At 48.1% G+C, this 20,984-nt stretch overlaps 47 non-coding genes and 15 pseudogenes across 47 annotated transcripts in view; all 62 read right to left on the reverse strand.

Moving 5' to 3' along the window:
- Positions 1 to 9: 9 nt before the first annotated feature.
- LOC145079858 (5S ribosomal RNA) lies at positions 10 to 127 on the reverse strand (annotated as a pseudogene).
- A 231-nt stretch (positions 128 to 358) lies between these two features.
- Positions 359 to 477, reverse strand: LOC145083896 (5S ribosomal RNA). Its single transcript, XR_013698360.1, has one exon. It is a non-coding gene; the product is annotated as a 5S ribosomal RNA (ribosomal RNA).
- A 232-nt stretch (positions 478 to 709) lies between these two features.
- Positions 710 to 828, reverse strand: LOC145083908 (5S ribosomal RNA). Its single transcript, XR_013698371.1, has one exon. It is a non-coding gene; the product is annotated as a 5S ribosomal RNA (ribosomal RNA).
- A 231-nt stretch (positions 829 to 1,059) lies between these two features.
- Positions 1,060 to 1,178, reverse strand: LOC145083920 (5S ribosomal RNA). Its single transcript, XR_013698382.1, has one exon. It is a non-coding gene; the product is annotated as a 5S ribosomal RNA (ribosomal RNA).
- Positions 1,179 to 1,378: 200 nt separating this feature from the next.
- Positions 1,379 to 1,496, reverse strand: LOC145079859 (5S ribosomal RNA; annotated as a pseudogene).
- A 231-nt stretch (positions 1,497 to 1,727) lies between these two features.
- LOC145083931 (5S ribosomal RNA) lies at positions 1,728 to 1,846 on the reverse strand. Its single transcript, XR_013698393.1, has one exon. It is a non-coding gene; the product is annotated as a 5S ribosomal RNA (ribosomal RNA).
- A 232-nt stretch (positions 1,847 to 2,078) lies between these two features.
- LOC145083944 (5S ribosomal RNA) lies at positions 2,079 to 2,197 on the reverse strand. Its single transcript, XR_013698404.1, has one exon. It is a non-coding gene; the product is annotated as a 5S ribosomal RNA (ribosomal RNA).
- A 231-nt stretch (positions 2,198 to 2,428) lies between these two features.
- On the reverse strand, positions 2,429 to 2,547 carry LOC145082830 (5S ribosomal RNA). Its single transcript, XR_013697333.1, has one exon. It is a non-coding gene; the product is annotated as a 5S ribosomal RNA (ribosomal RNA).
- A 200-nt stretch (positions 2,548 to 2,747) lies between these two features.
- On the reverse strand, positions 2,748 to 2,865 carry LOC145079860 (5S ribosomal RNA; annotated as a pseudogene).
- Positions 2,866 to 3,096: 231 nt separating this feature from the next.
- LOC145083955 (5S ribosomal RNA) lies at positions 3,097 to 3,215 on the reverse strand. Its single transcript, XR_013698415.1, has one exon. It is a non-coding gene; the product is annotated as a 5S ribosomal RNA (ribosomal RNA).
- A 232-nt stretch (positions 3,216 to 3,447) lies between these two features.
- LOC145083966 (5S ribosomal RNA) lies at positions 3,448 to 3,566 on the reverse strand. The gene has a single exon (XR_013698426.1). It is a non-coding gene; the product is annotated as a 5S ribosomal RNA (ribosomal RNA).
- A 231-nt stretch (positions 3,567 to 3,797) lies between these two features.
- Positions 3,798 to 3,916, reverse strand: LOC145083978 (5S ribosomal RNA). Its single transcript, XR_013698437.1, has one exon. It is a non-coding gene; the product is annotated as a 5S ribosomal RNA (ribosomal RNA).
- A 200-nt stretch (positions 3,917 to 4,116) lies between these two features.
- On the reverse strand, positions 4,117 to 4,234 carry LOC145079861 (5S ribosomal RNA; annotated as a pseudogene).
- Positions 4,235 to 4,465: 231 nt separating this feature from the next.
- On the reverse strand, positions 4,466 to 4,584 carry LOC145083991 (5S ribosomal RNA). Its single transcript, XR_013698449.1, has one exon. It is a non-coding gene; the product is annotated as a 5S ribosomal RNA (ribosomal RNA).
- A 232-nt stretch (positions 4,585 to 4,816) lies between these two features.
- Positions 4,817 to 4,935, reverse strand: LOC145084003 (5S ribosomal RNA). Its single transcript, XR_013698460.1, has one exon. It is a non-coding gene; the product is annotated as a 5S ribosomal RNA (ribosomal RNA).
- Positions 4,936 to 5,166: 231 nt separating this feature from the next.
- Positions 5,167 to 5,285, reverse strand: LOC145082831 (5S ribosomal RNA). Its single transcript, XR_013697334.1, has one exon. It is a non-coding gene; the product is annotated as a 5S ribosomal RNA (ribosomal RNA).
- A 200-nt stretch (positions 5,286 to 5,485) lies between these two features.
- On the reverse strand, positions 5,486 to 5,603 carry LOC145079863 (5S ribosomal RNA; annotated as a pseudogene).
- Positions 5,604 to 5,834: 231 nt separating this feature from the next.
- LOC145084014 (5S ribosomal RNA) lies at positions 5,835 to 5,953 on the reverse strand. Its single transcript, XR_013698471.1, has one exon. It is a non-coding gene; the product is annotated as a 5S ribosomal RNA (ribosomal RNA).
- A 232-nt stretch (positions 5,954 to 6,185) lies between these two features.
- LOC145084025 (5S ribosomal RNA) lies at positions 6,186 to 6,304 on the reverse strand. The gene has a single exon (XR_013698482.1). It is a non-coding gene; the product is annotated as a 5S ribosomal RNA (ribosomal RNA).
- A 231-nt stretch (positions 6,305 to 6,535) lies between these two features.
- LOC145084037 (5S ribosomal RNA) lies at positions 6,536 to 6,654 on the reverse strand. The gene has a single exon (XR_013698493.1). It is a non-coding gene; the product is annotated as a 5S ribosomal RNA (ribosomal RNA).
- A 197-nt stretch (positions 6,655 to 6,851) lies between these two features.
- LOC145079455 (5S ribosomal RNA) lies at positions 6,852 to 6,972 on the reverse strand. Its single transcript, XR_013694969.1, has one exon. It is a non-coding gene; the product is annotated as a 5S ribosomal RNA (ribosomal RNA).
- Positions 6,973 to 7,203: 231 nt separating this feature from the next.
- Positions 7,204 to 7,322, reverse strand: LOC145084050 (5S ribosomal RNA). Its single transcript, XR_013698505.1, has one exon. It is a non-coding gene; the product is annotated as a 5S ribosomal RNA (ribosomal RNA).
- A 232-nt stretch (positions 7,323 to 7,554) lies between these two features.
- On the reverse strand, positions 7,555 to 7,673 carry LOC145084062 (5S ribosomal RNA). The gene has a single exon (XR_013698516.1). It is a non-coding gene; the product is annotated as a 5S ribosomal RNA (ribosomal RNA).
- A 231-nt stretch (positions 7,674 to 7,904) lies between these two features.
- On the reverse strand, positions 7,905 to 8,023 carry LOC145084073 (5S ribosomal RNA). The gene has a single exon (XR_013698527.1). It is a non-coding gene; the product is annotated as a 5S ribosomal RNA (ribosomal RNA).
- A 200-nt stretch (positions 8,024 to 8,223) lies between these two features.
- Positions 8,224 to 8,341, reverse strand: LOC145079864 (5S ribosomal RNA; annotated as a pseudogene).
- A 231-nt stretch (positions 8,342 to 8,572) lies between these two features.
- Positions 8,573 to 8,691, reverse strand: LOC145084085 (5S ribosomal RNA). The gene has a single exon (XR_013698538.1). It is a non-coding gene; the product is annotated as a 5S ribosomal RNA (ribosomal RNA).
- A 232-nt stretch (positions 8,692 to 8,923) lies between these two features.
- On the reverse strand, positions 8,924 to 9,042 carry LOC145084097 (5S ribosomal RNA). The gene has a single exon (XR_013698549.1). It is a non-coding gene; the product is annotated as a 5S ribosomal RNA (ribosomal RNA).
- A 231-nt stretch (positions 9,043 to 9,273) lies between these two features.
- Positions 9,274 to 9,392, reverse strand: LOC145084110 (5S ribosomal RNA). The gene has a single exon (XR_013698562.1). It is a non-coding gene; the product is annotated as a 5S ribosomal RNA (ribosomal RNA).
- Positions 9,393 to 9,623: 231 nt separating this feature from the next.
- Positions 9,624 to 9,742, reverse strand: LOC145084121 (5S ribosomal RNA). The gene has a single exon (XR_013698575.1). It is a non-coding gene; the product is annotated as a 5S ribosomal RNA (ribosomal RNA).
- Positions 9,743 to 9,942: 200 nt separating this feature from the next.
- Positions 9,943 to 10,059, reverse strand: LOC145080499 (5S ribosomal RNA; annotated as a pseudogene).
- Positions 10,060 to 10,290: 231 nt separating this feature from the next.
- On the reverse strand, positions 10,291 to 10,409 carry LOC145084133 (5S ribosomal RNA). Its single transcript, XR_013698586.1, has one exon. It is a non-coding gene; the product is annotated as a 5S ribosomal RNA (ribosomal RNA).
- A 232-nt stretch (positions 10,410 to 10,641) lies between these two features.
- On the reverse strand, positions 10,642 to 10,760 carry LOC145084144 (5S ribosomal RNA). Its single transcript, XR_013698597.1, has one exon. It is a non-coding gene; the product is annotated as a 5S ribosomal RNA (ribosomal RNA).
- A 231-nt stretch (positions 10,761 to 10,991) lies between these two features.
- LOC145084156 (5S ribosomal RNA) lies at positions 10,992 to 11,110 on the reverse strand. Its single transcript, XR_013698608.1, has one exon. It is a non-coding gene; the product is annotated as a 5S ribosomal RNA (ribosomal RNA).
- A 231-nt stretch (positions 11,111 to 11,341) lies between these two features.
- On the reverse strand, positions 11,342 to 11,460 carry LOC145084168 (5S ribosomal RNA). The gene has a single exon (XR_013698619.1). It is a non-coding gene; the product is annotated as a 5S ribosomal RNA (ribosomal RNA).
- Positions 11,461 to 11,691: 231 nt separating this feature from the next.
- LOC145084179 (5S ribosomal RNA) lies at positions 11,692 to 11,810 on the reverse strand. The gene has a single exon (XR_013698630.1). It is a non-coding gene; the product is annotated as a 5S ribosomal RNA (ribosomal RNA).
- A 231-nt stretch (positions 11,811 to 12,041) lies between these two features.
- Positions 12,042 to 12,160, reverse strand: LOC145084191 (5S ribosomal RNA). Its single transcript, XR_013698641.1, has one exon. It is a non-coding gene; the product is annotated as a 5S ribosomal RNA (ribosomal RNA).
- Positions 12,161 to 12,359: 199 nt separating this feature from the next.
- Positions 12,360 to 12,477, reverse strand: LOC145079865 (5S ribosomal RNA; annotated as a pseudogene).
- A 231-nt stretch (positions 12,478 to 12,708) lies between these two features.
- LOC145084203 (5S ribosomal RNA) lies at positions 12,709 to 12,827 on the reverse strand. Its single transcript, XR_013698652.1, has one exon. It is a non-coding gene; the product is annotated as a 5S ribosomal RNA (ribosomal RNA).
- Positions 12,828 to 13,059: 232 nt separating this feature from the next.
- LOC145083912 (5S ribosomal RNA) lies at positions 13,060 to 13,178 on the reverse strand. The gene has a single exon (XR_013698375.1). It is a non-coding gene; the product is annotated as a 5S ribosomal RNA (ribosomal RNA).
- Positions 13,179 to 13,409: 231 nt separating this feature from the next.
- On the reverse strand, positions 13,410 to 13,528 carry LOC145084215 (5S ribosomal RNA). The gene has a single exon (XR_013698663.1). It is a non-coding gene; the product is annotated as a 5S ribosomal RNA (ribosomal RNA).
- A 200-nt stretch (positions 13,529 to 13,728) lies between these two features.
- Positions 13,729 to 13,846, reverse strand: LOC145079866 (5S ribosomal RNA; annotated as a pseudogene).
- Positions 13,847 to 14,077: 231 nt separating this feature from the next.
- Positions 14,078 to 14,196, reverse strand: LOC145084227 (5S ribosomal RNA). The gene has a single exon (XR_013698675.1). It is a non-coding gene; the product is annotated as a 5S ribosomal RNA (ribosomal RNA).
- A 232-nt stretch (positions 14,197 to 14,428) lies between these two features.
- LOC145084239 (5S ribosomal RNA) lies at positions 14,429 to 14,547 on the reverse strand. Its single transcript, XR_013698686.1, has one exon. It is a non-coding gene; the product is annotated as a 5S ribosomal RNA (ribosomal RNA).
- A 231-nt stretch (positions 14,548 to 14,778) lies between these two features.
- LOC145084250 (5S ribosomal RNA) lies at positions 14,779 to 14,897 on the reverse strand. The gene has a single exon (XR_013698697.1). It is a non-coding gene; the product is annotated as a 5S ribosomal RNA (ribosomal RNA).
- A 200-nt stretch (positions 14,898 to 15,097) lies between these two features.
- On the reverse strand, positions 15,098 to 15,215 carry LOC145079867 (5S ribosomal RNA; annotated as a pseudogene).
- A 230-nt stretch (positions 15,216 to 15,445) lies between these two features.
- Positions 15,446 to 15,564, reverse strand: LOC145083913 (5S ribosomal RNA). The gene has a single exon (XR_013698376.1). It is a non-coding gene; the product is annotated as a 5S ribosomal RNA (ribosomal RNA).
- Positions 15,565 to 15,764: 200 nt separating this feature from the next.
- On the reverse strand, positions 15,765 to 15,882 carry LOC145079868 (5S ribosomal RNA; annotated as a pseudogene).
- A 231-nt stretch (positions 15,883 to 16,113) lies between these two features.
- LOC145083285 (5S ribosomal RNA) lies at positions 16,114 to 16,232 on the reverse strand. The gene has a single exon (XR_013697762.1). It is a non-coding gene; the product is annotated as a 5S ribosomal RNA (ribosomal RNA).
- A 231-nt stretch (positions 16,233 to 16,463) lies between these two features.
- On the reverse strand, positions 16,464 to 16,582 carry LOC145073019 (5S ribosomal RNA). The gene has a single exon (XR_013691211.1). It is a non-coding gene; the product is annotated as a 5S ribosomal RNA (ribosomal RNA).
- Positions 16,583 to 16,785: 203 nt separating this feature from the next.
- Positions 16,786 to 16,900, reverse strand: LOC145080427 (5S ribosomal RNA; annotated as a pseudogene).
- A 232-nt stretch (positions 16,901 to 17,132) lies between these two features.
- LOC145084262 (5S ribosomal RNA) lies at positions 17,133 to 17,251 on the reverse strand. Its single transcript, XR_013698709.1, has one exon. It is a non-coding gene; the product is annotated as a 5S ribosomal RNA (ribosomal RNA).
- A 231-nt stretch (positions 17,252 to 17,482) lies between these two features.
- Positions 17,483 to 17,600, reverse strand: LOC145085443 (5S ribosomal RNA). The gene has a single exon (XR_013699841.1). It is a non-coding gene; the product is annotated as a 5S ribosomal RNA (ribosomal RNA).
- Positions 17,601 to 17,800: 200 nt separating this feature from the next.
- On the reverse strand, positions 17,801 to 17,918 carry LOC145079869 (5S ribosomal RNA; annotated as a pseudogene).
- A 231-nt stretch (positions 17,919 to 18,149) lies between these two features.
- On the reverse strand, positions 18,150 to 18,268 carry LOC145084274 (5S ribosomal RNA). Its single transcript, XR_013698720.1, has one exon. It is a non-coding gene; the product is annotated as a 5S ribosomal RNA (ribosomal RNA).
- Positions 18,269 to 18,468: 200 nt separating this feature from the next.
- LOC145079870 (5S ribosomal RNA) lies at positions 18,469 to 18,586 on the reverse strand (annotated as a pseudogene).
- Positions 18,587 to 18,817: 231 nt separating this feature from the next.
- LOC145084285 (5S ribosomal RNA) lies at positions 18,818 to 18,936 on the reverse strand. Its single transcript, XR_013698731.1, has one exon. It is a non-coding gene; the product is annotated as a 5S ribosomal RNA (ribosomal RNA).
- A 231-nt stretch (positions 18,937 to 19,167) lies between these two features.
- Positions 19,168 to 19,286, reverse strand: LOC145084297 (5S ribosomal RNA). Its single transcript, XR_013698742.1, has one exon. It is a non-coding gene; the product is annotated as a 5S ribosomal RNA (ribosomal RNA).
- A 231-nt stretch (positions 19,287 to 19,517) lies between these two features.
- Positions 19,518 to 19,636, reverse strand: LOC145084308 (5S ribosomal RNA). Its single transcript, XR_013698753.1, has one exon. It is a non-coding gene; the product is annotated as a 5S ribosomal RNA (ribosomal RNA).
- Positions 19,637 to 19,837: 201 nt separating this feature from the next.
- On the reverse strand, positions 19,838 to 19,955 carry LOC145079871 (5S ribosomal RNA; annotated as a pseudogene).
- Positions 19,956 to 20,186: 231 nt separating this feature from the next.
- Positions 20,187 to 20,305, reverse strand: LOC145084320 (5S ribosomal RNA). Its single transcript, XR_013698765.1, has one exon. It is a non-coding gene; the product is annotated as a 5S ribosomal RNA (ribosomal RNA).
- Positions 20,306 to 20,537: 232 nt separating this feature from the next.
- On the reverse strand, positions 20,538 to 20,656 carry LOC145084331 (5S ribosomal RNA). The gene has a single exon (XR_013698778.1). It is a non-coding gene; the product is annotated as a 5S ribosomal RNA (ribosomal RNA).
- Positions 20,657 to 20,887: 231 nt separating this feature from the next.
- Positions 20,888 to 20,984, reverse strand: part of LOC145084343 (5S ribosomal RNA) — a 119-nt gene continuing 22 nt past the window's right edge. The window contains exon 1 of the ribosomal RNA XR_013698790.1: positions 20,888 to 20,984. This exon is cut by the window's right edge and continues 22 nt beyond it. This is a non-coding gene — a ribosomal RNA (5S ribosomal RNA).

Raw genomic sequence — 20,984 nt, forward strand, 5'->3', positions numbered from 1 at the left:
ACGTAAAATCTAAAAAAACGCAGGACTTCCCAGGGGGTCACCCATCCTAATACTACTCTCGCCCAAGCACGCTTAACTGCGGAGTTCTGATGGGATCCGGTGCATTAGTGCTGGTATGATCGCACCCGAAATACTATCCATGTTTATTGTTTTTATGTGTTACAAGACGCAGAACCTCCTTTGTTTTGGTACGCGGGGCGTGGGACCCACGTGACCGATCGGCTCCGTTCCAAAAATACGAAAAGCATCAACCATGAACCGGAGGGCACCCGAGCATAGAAATAGCAAGAAAGAAAGGAAAAAAAGCAAAAAAACCGCACGTAAAATCTAAAAAAACGCAAACGGACAACGAAAAAGGGGGGTGCAACACGAGGACTTCCCAGGGGGTCACCCATCCTAGTACTACTCTCGCCCAAGCACGCTTAACTGCGGAGTTCTGATGGGATCCGGTGCATTAGTGCTGGTATGATCGCACCCGAAATACTATCCATGTTTATTGTTTTTATGTGTTACAAGACGCAGAACCTCCTTTGTTTTGGTACGCGGGGCGTGGGACCCACGTGACCGATCGGCTCCGTTCCAAAAATACGAAAAGCATCAACCATGAACCGGAGGGCACCCGAGCATAGAAATAGCAAGAAAGAAAGGAAAAAAAGCAAAAAAACCGCACGTAAAATCTAAAAAAACGCAAACGGACAACGAAAAAGGGGGGGTGCAACACGAGGACTTCCCAGGGGGTCACCCATCCTAGTACTACTCTCGCCCAAGCACGCTTAACTGCGGAGTTCTGATGGGATCCGGTGCATTAGTGCTGGTATGATCGCACCCGAAATACTATCCATGTTTATTGTTTTTATGTGTTACAAGACGCAGAACCTCCTTTGTTTTGGTACGCGGGGCGTGGGACCCACGTGACCGATCGGCTCCGTTCCAAAAATACGAAAAGCATCAACCATGAACCGGAGGGCACCCGAGCATAGAAATAGCAAGAAAGAAAGGAAAAAAAGCAAAAAAACCGCACGTAAAATCTAAAAAAACGCAAACGGACAACGAAAAAGGGGGGTGCAACACGAGGACTTCCCAGGGGGTCACCCATCCTAGTACTACTCTCGCCCAAGCACGCTTAACTGCGGAGTTCTGATGGGATCCGGTGCATTAGTGCTGGTATGATCGCACCCGAAATACTATCCATGTTTATTGTTTTTATGTGTTACAAGACGCAGAACCTCCTTTGTTTTGGTACGCGGGGCGTGGGACCCACGTGACCGATCGGCTCCGTTCCAAAAATACGAAAAGCATCAACCATGAACCGGAGGGCACCCGAGCATAGAAATAGCAAGAAAGAAAGGAAAAAAAGCAAAAAAACCGCACGTAAAATCTAAAAAAACGCAGGACTTCCCAGGGGGTCACCCATCCTAATACTACTCTCGCCCAAGCACGCTTAACTGCGGAGTTCTGATGGGATCCGGTGCATTAGTGCTGGTATGATCGCACCCGAAATACTATCCATGTTTATTGTTTTTATGTGTTACAAGACGCAGAACCTCCTTTGTTTTGGTACGCGGGGCGTGGGACCCACGTGACCGATCGGCTCCGTTCCAAAAATACGAAAAGCATCAACCATGAACCGGAGGGCACCCGAGCATAGAAATAGCAAGAAAGAAAGGAAAAAAAGCAAAAAAACCGCACGTAAAATCTAAAAAAACGCAAACGGACAACGAAAAAGGGGGGTGCAACACGAGGACTTCCCAGGGGGTCACCCATCCTAGTACTACTCTCGCCCAAGCACGCTTAACTGCGGAGTTCTGATGGGATCCGGTGCATTAGTGCTGGTATGATCGCACCCGAAATACTATCCATGTTTATTGTTTTTATGTGTTACAAGACGCAGAACCTCCTTTGTTTTGGTACGCGGGGCGTGGGACCCACGTGACCGATCGGCTCCGTTCCAAAAATACGAAAAGCATCAACCATGAACCGGAGGGCACCCGAGCATAGAAATAGCAAGAAAGAAAGGAAAAAAAGCAAAAAAACCGCACGTAAAATCTAAAAAAACGCAAACGGACAACGAAAAAGGGGGGGTGCAACACGAGGACTTCCCAGGGGGTCACCCATCCTAGTACTACTCTCGCCCAAGCACGCTTAACTGCGGAGTTCTGATGGGATCCGGTGCATTAGTGCTGGTATGATCGCACCCGAAATACTATCCATGTTTATTGTTTTTATGTGTTACAAGACGCAGAACCTCCTTTGTTTTGGTACGCGGGGCGTGGGACCCACGTGACCGATCGGCTCCGTTCCAAAAATACGAAAAGCATCAACCATGAACCGGAGGGCACCCGAGCATAGAAATAGCAAGAAAGAAAGGAAAAAAAGCAAAAAAACCGCACGTAAAATCTAAAAAAACGCAAACGGACAACGAAAAAGGGGGGTGCAACACGAGGACTTCCCAGGGGGTCACCCATCCTAGTACTACTCTCGCCCAAGCACGCTTAACTGCGGAGTTCAGATGGGATCCGGTGCATTAGTGCTGGTATGATCGCACCCGAAATACTATCCATGTTTATTGTTTTTATGTGTTACAAGACGCAGAACCTCCTTTGTTTTGGTACGCGGGGCGTGGGACCCACGTGACCGATCGGCTCCGTTCCAAAAATACGAAAAGCATCAACCATGAACCGGAGGGCACCCGAGCATAGAAATAGCAAGAAAGAAAGGAAAAAAAGCAAAAAAACCGCACGTAAAATCTAAAAAAACGCAGGACTTCCCAGGGGGTCACCCATCCTAATACTACTCTCGCCCAAGCACGCTTAACTGCGGAGTTCTGATGGGATCCGGTGCATTAGTGCTGGTATGATCGCACCCGAAATACTATCCATGTTTATTGTTTTTATGTGTTACAAGACGCAGAACCTCCTTTGTTTTGGTACGCGGGGCGTGGGACCCACGTGACCGATCGGCTCCGTTCCAAAAATACGAAAAGCATCAACCATGAACCGGAGGGCACCCGAGCATAGAAATAGCAAGAAAGAAAGGAAAAAAAGCAAAAAAACCGCACGTAAAATCTAAAAAAACGCAAACGGACAACGAAAAAGGGGGGTGCAACACGAGGACTTCCCAGGGGGTCACCCATCCTAGTACTACTCTCGCCCAAGCACGCTTAACTGCGGAGTTCTGATGGGATCCGGTGCATTAGTGCTGGTATGATCGCACCCGAAATACTATCCATGTTTATTGTTTTTATGTGTTACAAGACGCAGAACCTCCTTTGTTTTGGTACGCGGGGCGTGGGACCCACGTGACCGATCGGCTCCGTTCCAAAAATACGAAAAGCATCAACCATGAACCGGAGGTCACCCGAGCATAGAAATAGCAAGAAAGAAAGGAAAAAAAGCAAAAAAACCGCACGTAAAATCTAAAAAAACGCAAACGGACAACGAAAAAGGGGGGGTGCAACACGAGGACTTCCCAGGGGGTCACCCATCCTAGTACTACTCTCGCCCAAGCACGCTTAACTGCGGAGTTCTGATGGGATCCGGTGCATTAGTGCTGGTATGATCGCACCCGAAATACTATCCATGTTTATTGTTTTTATGTGTTACAAGACGCAGAACCTCCTTTGTTTTGGTACGCGGGGCGTGGGACCCACGTGACCGATCGGCTCCGTTCCAAAAATACGAAAAGCATCAACCATGAACCGGAGGGCACCCGAGCATAGAAATAGCAAGAAAGAAAGGAAAAAAAGCAAAAAAACCGCACGTAAAATCTAAAAAAACGCAAACGGACAACGAAAAAGGGGGGTGCAACACGAGGACTTCCCAGGGGGTCACCCATCCTAGTACTACTCTCGCCCAAGCACGCTTAACTGCGGAGTTCTGATGGGATCCGGTGCATTAGTGCTGGTATGATCGCACCCGAAATACTATCCATGTTTATTGTTTTTATGTGTTACAAGACGCAGAACCTCCTTTGTTTTGGTACGCGGGGCGTGGGACCCACGTGACCGATCGGCTCCGTTCCAAAAATACGAAAAGCATCAACCATGAACCGGAGGGCACCCGAGCATAGAAATAGCAAGAAAGAAAGGAAAAAAAGCAAAAAAACCGCACGTAAAATCTAAAAAAACGCAGGACTTCCCAGGGGGTCACCCATCCTAATACTACTCTCGCCCAAGCACGCTTAACTGCGGAGTTCTGATGGGATCCGGTGCATTAGTGCTGGTATGATCGCACCCGAAATACTATCCATGTTTATTGTTTTTATGTGTTACAAGACGCAGAACCTCCTTTGTTTTGGTACGCGGGGCGTGGGACCCACGTGACCGATCGGCTCCGTTCCAAAAATACGAAAAGCATCAACCATGAACCGGAGGGCACCCGAGCATAGAAATAGCAAGAAAGAAAGGAAAAAAAGCAAAAAAACCGCACGTAAAATCTAAAAAAACGCAAACGGACAACGAAAAAGGGGGGTGCAACACGAGGACTTCCCAGGGGGTCACCCATCCTAGTACTACTCTCGCCCAAGCACGCTTAACTGCGGAGTTCTGATGGGATCCGGTGCATTAGTGCTGGTATGATCGCACCCGAAATACTATCCATGTTTATTGTTTTTATGTGTTACAAGACGCAGAACCTCCTTTGTTTTGGTACGCGGGGCGTGGGACCCACGTGACCGATCGGCTCCGTTCCAAAAATACGAAAAGCATCAACCATGAACCGGAGGGCACCCGAGCATAGAAATAGCAAGAAAGAAAGGAAAAAAAGCAAAAAAACCGCACGTAAAATCTAAAAAAACGCAAACGGACAACGAAAAAGGGGGGGTGCAACACGAGGACTTCCCAGGGGGTCACCCATCCTAGTACTACTCTCGCCCAAGCACGCTTAACTGCGGAGTTCTGATGGGATCCGGTGCATTAGTGCTGGTATGATCGCACCCGAAATACTATCCATGTTTATTGTTTTTATGTGTTACAAGACGCAGAACCTCCTTTGTTTTGGTACGCGGGGCGTGGGACCCACGTGACCGATCGGCTCCGTTCCAAAAATACGAAAAGCATCAACCATGAACCGGAGGGCACCCGAGCATAGAAATAGCAAGAAAGAAAGGAAAAAAAGCAAAAAAACCGCACGTAAAATCTAAAAAAACGCAAACGGACAACGAAAAAGGGGGGTGCAACACGAGGACTTCCCAGGGGGTCACCCATCCTAGTACTACTCTCGCCCAAGCACGCTTAACTGCGGAGTTCAGATGGGATCCGGTGCATTAGTGCTGGTATGATCGCACCCGAAATACTATCCATGTTTATTGTTTTTATGTGTTACAAGACGCAGAACCTCCTTTGTTTTGGTACGCGGGGCGTGGGACCCACGTGACCGATCGGCTCCGTTCCAAAAATACGAAAAGCATCAACCATGAACCGGAGGGCACCCGAGCATAGAAATAGCAAGAAAGAAAGGAAAAAAAGCAAAAAAACCGCACGTAAAATCTAAAAAAACGCAGGACTTCCCAGGGGGTCACCCATCCTAATACTACTCTCGCCCAAGCACGCTTAACTGCGGAGTTCTGATGGGATCCGGTGCATTAGTGCTGGTATGATCGCACCCGAAATACTATCCATGTTTATTGTTTTTATGTGTTACAAGACGCAGAACCTCCTTTGTTTTGGTACGCGGGGCGTGGGACCCACGTGACCGATCGGCTCCGTTCCAAAAATACGAAAAGCATCAACCATGAACCGGAGGGCACCCGAGCATAGAAATAGCAAGAAAGAAAGGAAAAAAAGCAAAAAAACCGCACGTAAAATCTAAAAAAACGCAAACGGACAACGAAAAAGGGGGGTGCAACACGAGGACTTCCCAGGGGGTCACCCATCCTAGTACTACTCTCGCCCAAGCACGCTTAACTGCGGAGTTCTGATGGGATCCGGTGCATTAGTGCTGGTATGATCGCACCCGAAATACTATCCATGTTTATTGTTTTTATGTGTTACAAGACGCAGAACCTCCTTTGTTTTGGTACGCGGGGCGTGGGACCCACGTGACCGATCGGCTCCGTTCCAAAAATACGAAAAGCATCAACCATGAACCGGAGGTCACCCGAGCATAGAAATAGCAAGAAAGAAAGGAAAAAAAGCAAAAAAACCGCACGTAAAATCTAAAAAAACGCAAACGGACAACGAAAAAGGGGGGGTGCAACACGAGGACTTCCCAGGGGGTCACCCATCCTAGTACTACTCTCGCCCAAGCACGCTTAACTGCGGAGTTCTGATGGGATCCGGTGCATTAGTGCTGGTATGATCGCACCCGAAATACTATCCATGTTTATTGTTTTTATGTGTTACAAGACGCAGAACCTCCTTTGTTTTGGTACGCGGGGCGTGGGACCCACGTGACCGATCGGCTCCGTTCCAAAAATACGAAAAGCATCAACCATGAACCGGAGGGCACCCGAGCATAGAAATAGCAAGAAAGAAAGGAAAAAAAGCAAAAAAACCGCACGTAAAATCTAAAAAAACGCAAACGGACAACGAAAAAGGGGGGTGCAACACGAGGACTTCCCAGGGGGTCACCCATCCTAGTACTACTCTCGCCCAAGCACGCTTAACTGCGGAGTTCTGATGGGATCCGGTGCATTAGTGCTGGTATGATCGCACCCGAAATACTATCCATGTTTATTGTTTTTATGTGTTACAAGACGCAGAACCTCCTTTGTTTTGGTACGCGGGGCGTGGGACCCACGTGACCGATCGGCTCCGTTCCAAAAATACGAAAAGCATCAACCATGAACCGGAGGGCACCCGAGCATAGAAATAGCAAGAAAGAAAGGAAAAAAAGCAAAAAAACCGCACGTAAAATCTAAAAAAACGCAGGACTTCCCAGGGGGTCACCCATCCTAATACTACTCTCGCCCAAGCACGCTTAACTGCGGAGTTCTGATGGGATCCGGTGCATTAGTGCTGGTATGATCGCAACCGAAATACTATCCATGTTTATTGTTTTTATGTGTTACAAGACGCAGAACCTCCTTTGTTTTGGTACGCGGGGCGTGGGACCCACGTGACCGATCGGCTCCGTTCCAAAAATACGAAAAGCATCAACCATGAACCGGAGGGCACCCGAGCATAGAAATAGCAAGAAAGAAAGGAAAAAAAGCAAAAAAACCGCACGTAAAATCTAAAAAAACGCAAACGGACAACGAAAAAGGGGGGTGCAACACGAGGACTTCCCAGGGGGTCACCCATCCTAGTACTACTCTCGCCCAAGCACGCTTAACTGCGGAGTTCTGATGGGATCCGGTGCATTAGTGCTGGTATGATCGCACCCGAAATACTATCCATGTTTATTGTTTTTATGTGTTACAAGACGCAGAACCTCCTTTGTTTTGGTACGCGGGGCGTGGGACCCACGTGACCGATCGGCTCCGTTCCAAAAATACGAAAAGCATCAACCATGAACCGGAGGGCACCCGAGCATAGAAATAGCAAGAAAGAAAGGAAAAAAAGCAAAAAAACCGCACGTAAAATCTAAAAAAACGCAAACGGACAACGAAAAAGGGGGGGTGCAACACGAGGACTTCCCAGGGGGTCACCCATCCTAGTACTACTCTCGCCCAAGCACGCTTAACTGCGGAGTTCTGATGGGATCCGGTGCATTAGTGCTGGTATGATCGCACCCGAAATACTATCCATGTTTATTGTTTTTATGTGTTACAAGACGCAGAACCTCCTTTGTTTTGGTACGCGGGGCGTGGGACCCACGTGACCGATCGGCTCCGTTCCAAAAATACGAAAAGCATCAACCATGAACCGGAGGGCACCCGAGCATAGAAATAGCAAGAAAGAAAGGAAAAAAAGCAAAAAAACCGCACGTAAAATCTAAAAAAACGCAAACGGACAACGAAAAAGGGGGGTGCAACACGAGGACTTCCCAGGGGGTCACCCATCCTAGTACTACTCTCGCCCAAGCACGCTTAACTGCGGAGTTCTGATGGGATCCGGTGCATTAGTGCTGGTATGATCGCACCCGAAATACTATCCATGTTTATTGTTTTTATGTGTTACAAGACGCAGAACCTCCTTTGTTTTGGTACGCGGGGCGTGGGACCCACGTGACCGATCGGCTCCGTTCCAAAAATACGAAAAGCATCAACCATGAACCGGAGGGCACCCGAGCATAGAAATAGCAAGAAAGAAAGGAAAAAAAGCAAAAAAACCGCACGTAAAATCTAAAAAAACGCAGGACTTCCCAGGGGGTCACCCATCCTAATACTACTCTCGCCCAAGCACGCTTAACTGCGGAGTTCTGATGGGATCCGGTGCATTAGTGCTGGTATGATCGCACCCGAAATACTATCCATGTTTATTGTTTTTATGTGTTACAAGACGCAGAACCTCCTTTGTTTTGGTACGCGGGGCGTGGGACCCACGTGACCGATCGGCTCCGTTCCAAAAATACGAAAAGCATCAACCATGAACCGGAGGGCACCCGAGCATAGAAATAGCAAGAAAGAAAGGAAAAAAAGCAAAAAAACCGCACGTAAAATCTAAAAAAACGCAAACGGACAACGAAAAAGGGGGGTGCAACACGAGGACTTCCCAGGGGGTCACCCATCCTAGTACTACTCTCGCCCAAGCACGCTTAACTGCGGAGTTCTGATGGGATCCGGTGCATTAGTGCTGGTATGATCGCACCCGAAATACTATCCATGTTTATTGTTTTTATGTGTTACAAGACGCAGAACCTCCTTTGTTTTGGTACGCGGGGCGTGGGACCCACGTGACCGATCGGCTCCGTTCCAAAAATACGAAAAGCATCAACCATGAACCGGAGGTCACCCGAGCATAGAAATAGCAAGAAAGAAAGGAAAAAAAGCAAAAAAACCGCACGTAAAATCTAAAAAAACGCAAACGGACAACGAAAAAGGGGGGGTGCAACACGAGGACTTCCCAGGGGGTCACCCATCCTAGTACTACTCTCGCCCAAGCACGCTTAACTGCGGAGTTCTGATGGGATCCGGTGCATTAGTGCTGGTATGATCGCACCCGAAATACTATCCATGTTTATTGTTTTTATGTGTTACAAGACGCAGAACCTCCTTTGTTTTGGTACGCGGGGCGTGGGACCCACGTGACCGATCGGCTCCGTTCCAAAAATACGAAAAGCATCAACCATGAACCGGAGGGCACCCGAGCATAGAAATAGCAAGAAAGAAAGGAAAAAAAGCAAAAAAACCGCACGTAAAATCTAAAAAAACGCAAACGGACAACGAAAAAGGGGGGTGCAACACGAGGACTTCCCAGGGGGTCACCCATCCTAGTACTACTCTCGCCCAAGCACGCTTAACTGCGGAGTTCTGATGGGATCCGGTGCATTAGTGCTGGTATGATCGCACCCGAAATACTATCCATCTTTATTGTTTTTATGTGTTACAAGACGCAGAACCTCCTTTGTTTTGGTACGCGGGGCGTGGGACCCACGTGACCGATCGGCTCCGTTCCAAAAATACGAAAAGCATCAACCATGAACCGGAGGGCACCCGAGCATAGAAATAGCAAGAAAGAAAGGAAAAAAAGCAAAAAAACCGCACGTAAAATCTAAAAAAACGCAAACGGACAACGAAAAAGGGGGGTGCAACACGAGGACTTCCCAGGGGGTCACCCATCCTAGTACTACTCTCGCCCAAGCACGCTTAACTGCGGAGTTCTGATGGGATCCGGTGCATTAGTGCTGGTATGATCGCACCCGAAATACTATCCATGTTTATTGTTTTTATGTGTTACAAGACGCAGAACCTCCTTTGTTTTGGTACGCGGGGCGTGGGACCCACGTGACCGATCGGCTCCGTTCCAAAAATACGAAAAGCATCAACCATGAACCGGAGGGCACCCGAGCATAGAAATAGCAAGAAAGAAAGGAAAAAAAGCAAAAAAACCGCACGTAAAATCTAAAAAAACGCAGGACTTCCCAGGGGGTCACCCATCCTAATACTACTCTCGCCCAAGCACGCTTAACTGTGAGTTCTGATGGGATCCGGTGCATTAGTGCTGGTATGATCGCACCCGAAATACTATCCATGTTTATTGTTTTTATGTGTTACAAGACGCAGAACCTCCTTTGTTTTGGTACGCGGGGCGTGGGACCCACGTGACCGATCGGCTCCGTTCCAAAAATACGAAAAGCATCAACCATGAACCGGAGGGCACCCGAGCATAGAAATAGCAAGAAAGAAAGGAAAAAAAGCAAAAAAACCGCACGTAAAATCTAAAAAAACGCAAACGGACAACGAAAAAGGGGGGTGCAACACGAGGACTTCCCAGGGGGTCACCCATCCTAGTACTACTCTCGCCCAAGCACGCTTAACTGCGGAGTTCTGATGGGATCCGGTGCATTAGTGCTGGTATGATCGCACCCGAAATACTATCCATGTTTATTGTTTTTATGTGTTACAAGACGCAGAACCTCCTTTGTTTTGGTACGCGGGGCGTGGGACCCACGTGACCGATCGGCTCCGTTCCAAAAATACGAAAAGCATCAACCATGAACCGGAGGGCACCCGAGCATAGAAATAGCAAGAAAGAAAGGAAAAAAAGCAAAAAAACCGCACGTAAAATCTAAAAAAACGCAAACGGACAACGAAAAAGGGGGGGTGCAACACGAGGACTTCCCAGGGGGTCACCCATCCTAGTACTACTCTCGCCCAAGCACGCTTAACTGCGGAGTTCTGATGGGATCCGGTGCATTAGTGCTGGTATGATCGCACCCGAAATACTATCCATGTTTATTGTTTTTATGTGTTACAAGACGCAGAACCTCCTTTGTTTTGGTACGCGGGGCGTGGGAACCACGTGACCGATCGGCTCCGTTCCAAAAATACGAAAAGCATCAACCATGAACCGGAGGGCACCCGAGCATAGAAATAGCAAGAAAGAAAGGAAAAAAAGCAAAAAAACCGCACGTAAAATCTAAAAAAACGCAAACGGACAACGAAAAAGGGGGGTGCAACACGAGGACTTCCCAGGGGGTCACCCATCCTAGTACTACTCTCGCCCAAGCACGCTTAACTGCGGAGTTCTGATGGGATCCGGTGCATTAGTGCTGGTATGATCGCACCCGAAATACTATCCATGTTTATTGTTTTTATGTGTTACAAGACGCAGAACCTCCTTTGTTTTGGTACGCGGGGCGTGGGACCCACGTGACCGATCGGCTCCGTTCCAAAAATACGAAAAGCATCAACCATGAACCGGAGGGCACCCGAGCATAGAAATAGCAAGAAAGAAAGGAAAAAAAGCAAAAAAACCGCACGTAAAATCTAAAAAAACGCAAACGGACAACGAAAAAGGGGGGTGCAACACGAGGACTTCCCAGGGGGTCACCCATCCTAGTACTACTCTCGCCCAAGCACGCTTAACTGCGGAGTTCTGATGGGATCCGGTGCATTAGTGCTGGTATGATCGCACCCGAAATACTATCCATCTTTATTGTTTTTATGTGTTACAAGACGCAGAACCTCCTTTGTTTTGGTACGCGGGGCGTGGGACCCACGTGACCGATCGGCTCCGTTCCAAAAATACGAAAAGCATCAACCATGAACCGGAGGGCACCCGAGCATAGAAATAGCAAGAAAGAAAGGAAAAAAAGCAAAAAAACCGCACGTAAAATCTAAAAAAACGCAAACGGACAACGAAAAAGGGGGGTGCAACACGAGGACTTCCCAGGGGGTCACCCATCCTAGTACTACTCTCGCCCAAGCACGCTTAACTGCGGAGTTCTGATGGGATCCGGTGCATTAGTGCTGGTATGATCGCACCCGAAATACTATCCATGTTTATTGTTTTTATGTGTTACAAGACGCAGAACCTCCTTTGTTTTGGTACGCGGGGCGTGGGACCCACGTGACCGATCGGCTCCGTTCCAAAAATACGAAAAGCATCAACCATGAACCGGAGGGCACCCGAGCATAGAAATAGCAAGAAAGAAAGGAAAAAAAGCAAAAAAACCGCACGTAAAATCTAAAAAAACGCAAACGGACAACGAAAAAGGGGGGTGCAACACGAGGACTTCCCAGGGGGTCACCCATCCTAGTACTACTCTCGCCCAAGCACGCTTAACTGCGGAGTTCTGATGGGATCCGGTGCATTAGTGCTGGTATGATCGCACCCGAAATACTATCCATGTTTATTGTTTTTATGTGTTACAAGACGCAGAACCTCCTTTGTTTTGCTACGCGGGGCGTGGGACCCACGTGACCGATCGGCTCCGTTCCAAAAATACGAAAAGCATCAACCATGAACCGGAGGGCACCCGAGCATAGAAATAGCAAGAAAGAAAGGAAAAAAAGCAAAAAACCGCACGTAAAATCTAAAAAAACGCAGGACTTCCCAGGGGGTCACCCATCCTAATACTACTCTCGCCCAAGCACGCTTAACTGCGGAGTTCTGATGGGATCCGGTGCATTAGTGCTGGTATGATCGCACCCGAAATACTATCCATGTTTATTGTTTTTATGTGTTACAAGACGCAGAACCTCCTTTGTTTTGGTACGCGGGGCGTGGGACCCACGTGACCGATCGGCTCCGTTCCAAAAATACGAAAAGCATCAACCATGAACCGGAGGGCACCCGAGCATAGAAATAGCAAGAAAGAAAGGAAAAAAAGCAAAAAAACCGCACGTAAAATCTAAAAAAACGCAAACGGACAACGAAAAAGGGGGGTGCAACACGAGGACTTCCCAGGGGGTCACCCATCCTAGTACTACTCTCGCCCAAGCACGCTTAACTGCGGAGTTCTGATGGGATCCGGTGCATTAGTGCTGGTATGATCGCACCCGAAATACTATCCATGTTTATTGTTTTTATGTGTTACAAGACGCAGAACCTCCTTTGTTTTGGTACGCGGGGCGTGGGACCCACGTGACCGATCGGCTCCGTTCCAAAAATACGAAAAGCATCAACCATGAACCGGAGGGCACCCGAGCATAGAAATAGCAAGAAAGAAAGGAAAAAAAGCAAAAAAACCGCACGTAAAATCTAAAAAAACGCAAACGGACAACGAAAAAGGGGGGGTGCAACACGAGGACTTCCCAGGGGGTCACCCATCCTAGTACTACTCTCGCCCAAGCACGCTTAACTGCGAAGTTCTGATGGGATCCGGTGCATTAGTGCTGGTATGATCGCACCCGAAATACTATCCATGTTCATTGTTTTTATGTGTTACAAGACGCAGAACCTCCTTTGTTTTGGTACGCGGGGCGTGGGAACCACGTGACCGATCGGCTCCGTTCCAAAAATACGAAAAGCATCAACCATGAACCGGAGGGCACCCGAGCATAGAAATAGCAAGAAAGAAAGGAAAAAAAGCAAAAAAACCGCACGTAAAATCTAAAAAAACGCAAACGGACAACGAAAAAGGGGGGTGCAACACGAGGACTTCCCAGGGGGTCACCCATCCTAGTACTACTCTCGCCCAAGCACGCTTAACTGCGGAGTTCTGATGGGATCCGGTGCATTAGTGCTGGTATGATCGCACCCGAAATACTATCCATGTTTATTGTTTTTATGTGTTACAAGACGCAGAACCTCCTTTGTTTTGGTACGCGGGGCGTGGGACCCACGTGACCGATCGGCTCCGTTCCAAAAATACGAAAAGCATCAACCATGAACCGGAGGGCACCCGAGCATAGAAATAGCAAGAAAGAAAGGAAAAAAAGCAAAAAAACCGCACGTAAAATCTAAAAAAACGCAGGACTTCCCAGGGGGTCACCCATCCTAATACTACTCTCGCCCAAGCACGCTTAACTGCGGAGTTCTGATGGGATCCGGTGCATTAGTGCTGGTATGATCGCACCCGAAATACTATCCATGTTTATTGTTTTTATGTGTTACAAGACGCAGAACCTCCTTTGTTTTGGTACGCAGGGCGTGGGACCCACGTGACCGATCGGCTCCGTTCCAAAAATACGAAAAGCATCAACAATGAACCGGAGGGCACCCGAGCATAGAAATAGCAAGAAAGAAAGGAAAAAAAGCAAAAAAACCGCACGTAAAATCTAAAAAAACGCAAACGGACAACGAAAAAGGGGGGTGCAACACGAGGACTTCCCAGGGGGTCACCCATCCTAGTACTACTCTCGCCCAAGCACGCTTAACTGCGGAGTTCTGATGGGATCCGGTGCATTAGTGCTGGTATGATCGCACCCGAAATACTATCCATGTTTATTGTTTTTATGTGTTACAAGACGCAGAACCTCCTTTGTTTTGGTACGCGGGGCGTGGGACCCACGTGACCGATCGGCTCCGTTCCAAAAATACGAAAAGCATCAACCATGAACCGGAGGGCACCCGAGCATAGAAATAGCAAGAAAGAAAGGAAAAAAAGCAAAAAAACCGCACGTAAAATCTAAAAAAACGCAAACGGACAACGAAAAAGGGGGGGTGCAACACGAGGACTTCCCAGGGGGTCACCCATCCTAGTACTACTCTCGCCCAAGCACGCTTAACTGCGGAGTTCTGATGGGATCCGGTGCATTAGTGCTGGTATGATCGCACCCGAAATACTATCCATGTTTATTGTTTTTATGTGTTACAAGACGCAGAACCTCCTTTGTTTTGGTACGCGGGGCGTGGGACCCACGTGACCGATCGGCTCCGTTCCAAAAATACGAAAATCATCAACCATGAACCGGAGGGCACCCGAGCATAGAAATAGCAAGAAAGAAAGGAAAAAAAGCAAAAAAACCGCACGTAAAATCTAAAAAAACGCAAACGGACAACGAAAAAAGGGGGTGCAACACGAGGACTTCCCAGGGGGTCACCCATCCTAGTACTACTCTCGCCCAAGCACGCTTAACTGCGGAGTTCTGATGGGATCCGGTGCATTAGTGCTGGTATGATCGCACCCGAAATACTATCCATGTTTATTGTTTTTATGTGTTACAAGACGCAGAACCTCCTTTGTTTTGGTACGCGGGGCGTGGGACCCACGTGACCGATCGGCTCCGTTCCAAAAATACGAAAAGCATCAACCATGAACCGGAGGGCACCCGAGCATAGAAATAGCAAGAAAGAAAGGAAAAAAAGCAAAAAAACCGCACGTAAAATCTAAAAAAACGCAGGACTTCCCAGGGGGTCACCCATCCTAATACTACTCTCGCCCAAGCACGCTTAACTGCGGAGTTCTGATGGGATCCGGTGCATTAGTGCTGGTATGATCGCACCCGAAATACTATCCATGTTTATTGTTTTTATGTGTTACAAGACGCAGAACCTCCTTTGTTTTGGTACGCGGGGCGTGGGACCCACGTGACCGATCGGCTCCGTTCCAAAAATACGAAAAGCATCAACCATGAACCGGAGGGCACCCGAGCATAGAAATAGCAAGAAAGAAAGGAAAAAAAGCAAAAAAACCGCACGTAAAATCTAAAAAAACGCAAACGGACAACGAAAAAGAGGGTGCAACACGAGGACTTCCAAGGGGGTCACCCATCCTAGTACTACTCTCGCCCAAGCACGCTTAACTGCGGAGTTCTGATGGGATCCGGTGCATTAGTGCTGGTATGATCGCACCCGAAATACTACCCATGTTTATTGTTTTTATGTGTTACAAGACGCAGAACCTCCTTTGTTTTGGTACGCGGGGCGTGGGACCCACGTGACCGATCGGCTCCGTTCCAAAAATACGAAAAGCATCAACCATGAACCGGAGGGCACCCGAGCATAGAAATAGCAAGAAAGAAAGGAAAAAAAGCAAAAAAACCGCACGTAAAATCTAAAAAAACGCAGGACTTCCCAGGGGGTCACCCATCCTAATACTACTCTCGCCCAAGCACGCTTAACTGCGGAGTTCTGATGGGATCCGGTGCATTAGTGCTGGTATGATCGCACCCGAAATACTATCCATGTTTATTGTTTTTATGTGTTACAAGACGCAGAACCTCCTTTGTTTTGGTACGCGGGGCGTGGGACCCACGTGACCGATCGGCTCCGTTCCAAAAATACGAAAAGCATCAACCATGAACCGGAGGGCACCCGAGCATAGAAATAGCAAGAAAGAAAGGAAAAAAAGCAAAAAAACCGCACGTAAAATCTAAAAAAACGCAAACGGACAACGAAAAAGGGGGGTGCAACACGAGGACTTCCCAGGGGGTCACCCATCCTAGTACTACTCTCGCCCAAGCACGCTTAACTGCGGAGTTCTGATGGGATCCGGTGCATTGGTGCTGGTATGATCGCACCCGAAATACTATCCATGTTTATTGTTTTTATGTGTTACAAGACGCAGAACCTCCTTTGTTTTGGTACGCGGGGCGTGGGACCCACGTGACCGATCGGCTCCGTTCCAAAAATACGAAAAGCATCAACCATGAACCGGAGGGCACCCGAGCATAGAAATAGCAAGAAAGAAAGGAAAAAAAGCAAAAAAACCGCACGTAAAATCTAAAAAAACGCAAACGGACAACGAAAAAGGGGGGTGCAACACGAGGACTTCCCAGGGGGTCACCCATCCTAGTACTACTCTCGCCCAAGCACGCTTAACTGCGGAGTTCTGATGGGATCCGGTGCATTCGTGCTGGTATGATCGCACCCGAAATACTATCCATGTTTATTGTTTTTATGTGTTACAAGACGCAGAACCTCCTTTGTTTTGGTACGCGGGGCGTGGGACCCACGTGACCGATCGGCTCCGTTCCAAAAATACGAAAAGCATCAACCATGAACCGGAGGGCACCCGAGCATAGAAATAGCAAGAAAGAAAGGAAAAAAAGCAAAAAAACCGCACGTAAAATCTAAAAAAACGCAGGACTTCCCAGGGGATCACCCATCCTAATACTACTCTCTCCCAAGCACGCTTAACTGCGGAGTTCTGATGGGATCCGGTGCATTAGTGCTGGTATGATCGCACCCGAAATACTATCCATGTTTATTGTTTTTATGTGTTACAAGACGCAGAACCTCCTTTGTTTTGGTACGCGGGGCGTGGGACCCACGTGACCGATCGGCTTCGTTCCAAAAATACGAAAAGCATCAACCATGAACCGGAGGGCACCCGAGCATAGAAATAGCAAGAAAGAAAGGAAAAAAAGCAAAAAAACCGCACGTAAAATCTAAAAAAACGCAAACGGACAACGAAAAAGGGGGGGTGCAACACGAGGACTTCCCAGGGGGTCACCCATCCTAGTACTACTCTCGCCCAAGCACGCTTAACTGCGGAGTTCTGATGGGATCCGGTGCATTAGTGCTGGTATGATCGCACCCGAAATACTATCCATGTTTATTGTTTTTATGTGTTACAAGACGCAGAACCTCCTTTGTTTTGGTACGCGGGGCGTGGGACCCACGTGACCGATCGGCTCCGTTCCAAAAATACGAAAAGCATCAACCATGAACCGGAGGGCACCCGAGCATAGAAATAGCAAGAAAGAAAGGAAAAAAAGCAAAAAAACCGCACGTAAAATCTAAAAAAACGCAAACGGACAACGAAAAAGGGGGGTGCAACAGAGGACTTCCCAGGGGGTCACCCATCCTAGTACTACTCTCGCCCAAGCACGCTTAACTGCGGAGTTCTGATGGGATCCGGTGCATTAGTGCTGGTATGATCGCACCCGAAATACTATCCATGTTTATTGTTTTTATGTGTTACAAGACGCAGAACCTCCTTTGTTTTGGTACGCGGGGCGTGGGACCCACGTGACCGATCGGCTCCGTTCCAAAAATACGAAAAGCATCAACCATGAACCGGAGGGCACCCGAGCATAGAAATAGCAAGAAAGAAAGGAAAAAAAGCAAAAAAACCGCACGTAAAATCTAAAAAAACGCAGGACTTCCCAGGGGGTCACCCATCCTAATACTACTCTCGCCCAAGCACGCTTAACTGCGGAGTTCTGATGGGATCCGGTGCATTAGTGCTGGTATGATCGCACCCGAAATACTATCCATGTTTATTGTTTTTATGTGTTACAAGACGCAGAACCTCCTTTGTTTTGGTACGCGGGGCGTGGGACCCACGTGACCGATCGGCTCCGTTCCAAAAATACGAAAAGCATCAACCATGAACCGGAGGGCACCCGAGCATAGAAATAGCAAGAAAGAAAGGAAAAAAAGCAAAAAAACCACACGTAAAATCTAAAAAAACGCAAACGGACAACGAAAAAGGGGGGTGCAACACGAGGACTTCCCAGGGGGTCACCCATCCTAGTACTACTCTCGCCCAAGCACGCTTAACTGCGGAGTTCTGATGGGATCCGGTGCATTAGTGCTGGTATGATCGCACCCGAAATACTATCCATGTTTATTGTTTTTATGTGTTACAAGACGCAGAACCTCCTTTGTTTTGGTACGCGGGGCGTGGGACCCACGTGACCGATCGGCTCCGTTCCAAAAATACGAAAAGCATCAACCATGAACCGGAGGGCACCCGAGCATAGAAATAGCAAGAAAGAAAGGAAAAAAAGCAAAAAAACCGCACGTAAAATCTAAAAAAACGCAGGACTTCCCAGGGGGTCACCCATCCTAATACTACTCTCGCCCAAGCACGCTTAACTGCGGAGTTCTGATGGGATCCGGTGCATTAGTGCTGGTATGATCGCACCCGAAATACTATCCATGTTTATTGTTTTTATGTGTTACAAGACGCAGAACCTCCTTTGTTTTGGTACGCGGGGCGTGGGACCCACGTGACCGATCGGCTCCGTTCCAAAAATACGAAAAGCATCAACCATGAACCGGAGGGCACCCGAGCATAGAAATAGCAAGAAAGAAAGGAAAAAAAGCAAAAAAACCGCACGTAAAATCTAAAAAAACGCAAACGGACAACGAAAAAGGGGGGTGCAACACGAGGACTTCCCAGGGGGTCACCCATCCTAGTACTACTCTCGCCCAAGCACGCTTAACTGCGGAGTTCTGATGGGATCCGGTGCATTAGTGCTGGTATGATCGCACCCGAAATACTATCCATGTTTATTGTTTTTATGTGTTACAAGACGCAGAACCTCCTTTGTTTTGGTACGCGGGGCGTGGGACCCACGTGACCGATCGGCTCCGTTCCAAAAATACGAAAAGCATCAACCATGAACCGGAGGGCACCCGAGCATAGAAATAGCAAGAAAGAAAGGAAAAAAAGCAAAAAAACCGCACGTAAAATCTAAAAAAACGCAAACGGACAACGAAAAAGGGGGGTGCAACACGAGGACTTCCCAGGGGGTCACCCATCCTAGTACTACTCTCGCCCAAGCACGCTTAACTGCGGAGTTCTGATGGGATCCGGTGCATTAGTGCTGGTATGATCGCACCCGAAATACTATCCATGTTTATTGTTTTTATGTGTTACAAGACGCAGAACCTCCTTTGTTTTGGTACGCGGGGCGTGGGACCCACGTGACCGATCGGCTCCGTTCCAAAAATACGAAAAGCATCAACCATGAACCGGAGGGCACCCGAGCATAGAAATAGCAAGAAAGAAAGGAAAAAAAGCAAAAAAACCGCACGTAAAATCTAAAAAAACGCAAACGGACAACGAAAAAGGGGGGTGCAACACGAGGACTTCCCAGGGGGTCACCCATCCTAGTACTACTCTCGCCCAAGCACGCTTAACTGCGGAGTTCTGATGGGATCCGGTGCATTAGTGCTGGTATGATCGCACCCGAAATACTATCCATGTTTTATTGTTTTTATGTGTTACAAGACGCAGAACCTCCTTTGTTTTGGTACGCGGGGCGTGGGACCCACGTGACCGATCGGCTCCGTTCCAAAAATACGAAAAGCATCAACCATGAACCGGAGGGCACCCGAGCATAGAAATAGCAAGAAAGAAAGGAAAAAAAGCAAAAAAACCGCACGTAAAATCTAAAAAAACGCAGGACTTCCCAGGGGGTCACCCATCCTAATACTACTCTCGCCCAAGCACGCTTAACTGCGGAGTTCTGATGGGATCCGGTGCATTAGTGCTGGTATGATCGCACCCGAAATACTATCCATGTTTATTGTTTTTATGTGTTACAAGACGCAGAACCTCCTTTGTTTTGGTACGCGGGGCGTGGGACCCACGTGACCGATCGGCTCCGTTCCAAAAATACGAAAAGCATCAACCATGAACCGGAGGGCACCCGAGCATAGAAATAGCAAGAAAGAAAGGAAAAAAAGCAAAAAAACCGCACGTAAAATCTAAAAAAACGCAAACGGACAACGAAAAAGGGGGGTGCAACACGAGGACTTCCCAGGGGGTCACCCATCCTAGTACTACTCTCGCCCAAGCACGCTTAACTGCGGAGTTCTGATGGGATCCGGTGCATTAGTGCTGGTATGATCGCACCCGAAATACTATCCATGTTTATTGTTTTTATGTGTTACAAGACGCAGAACCTCCTTTGTTTTGGTACGCGGGGCGTGGGACCCACGTGACCGATCGGCTCCGTTCCAAAAATACGAAAAGCATCAACCATGAACCGGAGGGCACCCGAGCAAAGAAATAGCAAGAAAGAAAGGAAAAAAAAGCAAAAAAACCGCACGTAAAATCTAAAAAAACGCAAACGGACAACGAAAAAGGGGGGTGCAACACGAGGACTTCCCAGGGGGTCACCCATCCTAGTACTACTCTCGCCCAAGCACGCTTAACTGCGGAGTTCTGATGGGATCCGGTGCATTAGTGCTGGTATGATCGCACCCGAAGTACTATCCATGTTTATTGTTTTTATGTGTTACAAGACGCAGAACCTCCTTTGTTTTGGTACGCGGGGCGTGGGACCCACGTGACCGATCGGCTCCGTTCCAAAAATACGAAAAGCATCAACCATGAACCGGAGGGCACCCGAGCATAGAAATAGCAAGAAAGAAAGGAAAAAAAGCAAAAAAACCGCACGTAAAATCTAAAAAAACGCAAACGGACAACGAAAAAGGGGGGTGCAACACGAGGACTTCCCAGGGGGTCACCCATCCTAGTACTACTCTCGCCCAAGCACGCTTAACTGCGGAGTTCTGATGGGATCCGGTGCAT

Source organism: Lactuca serriola, chromosome 1, assembly GCF_051521515.1.
Source record: "Lactuca serriola cultivar US96UC23 chromosome 1, Lser_US96UC23_V15, whole genome shotgun sequence".
In the NCBI taxonomy this organism is placed as follows: domain Eukaryota; kingdom Viridiplantae; phylum Streptophyta; class Magnoliopsida; order Asterales; family Asteraceae; genus Lactuca; species Lactuca serriola.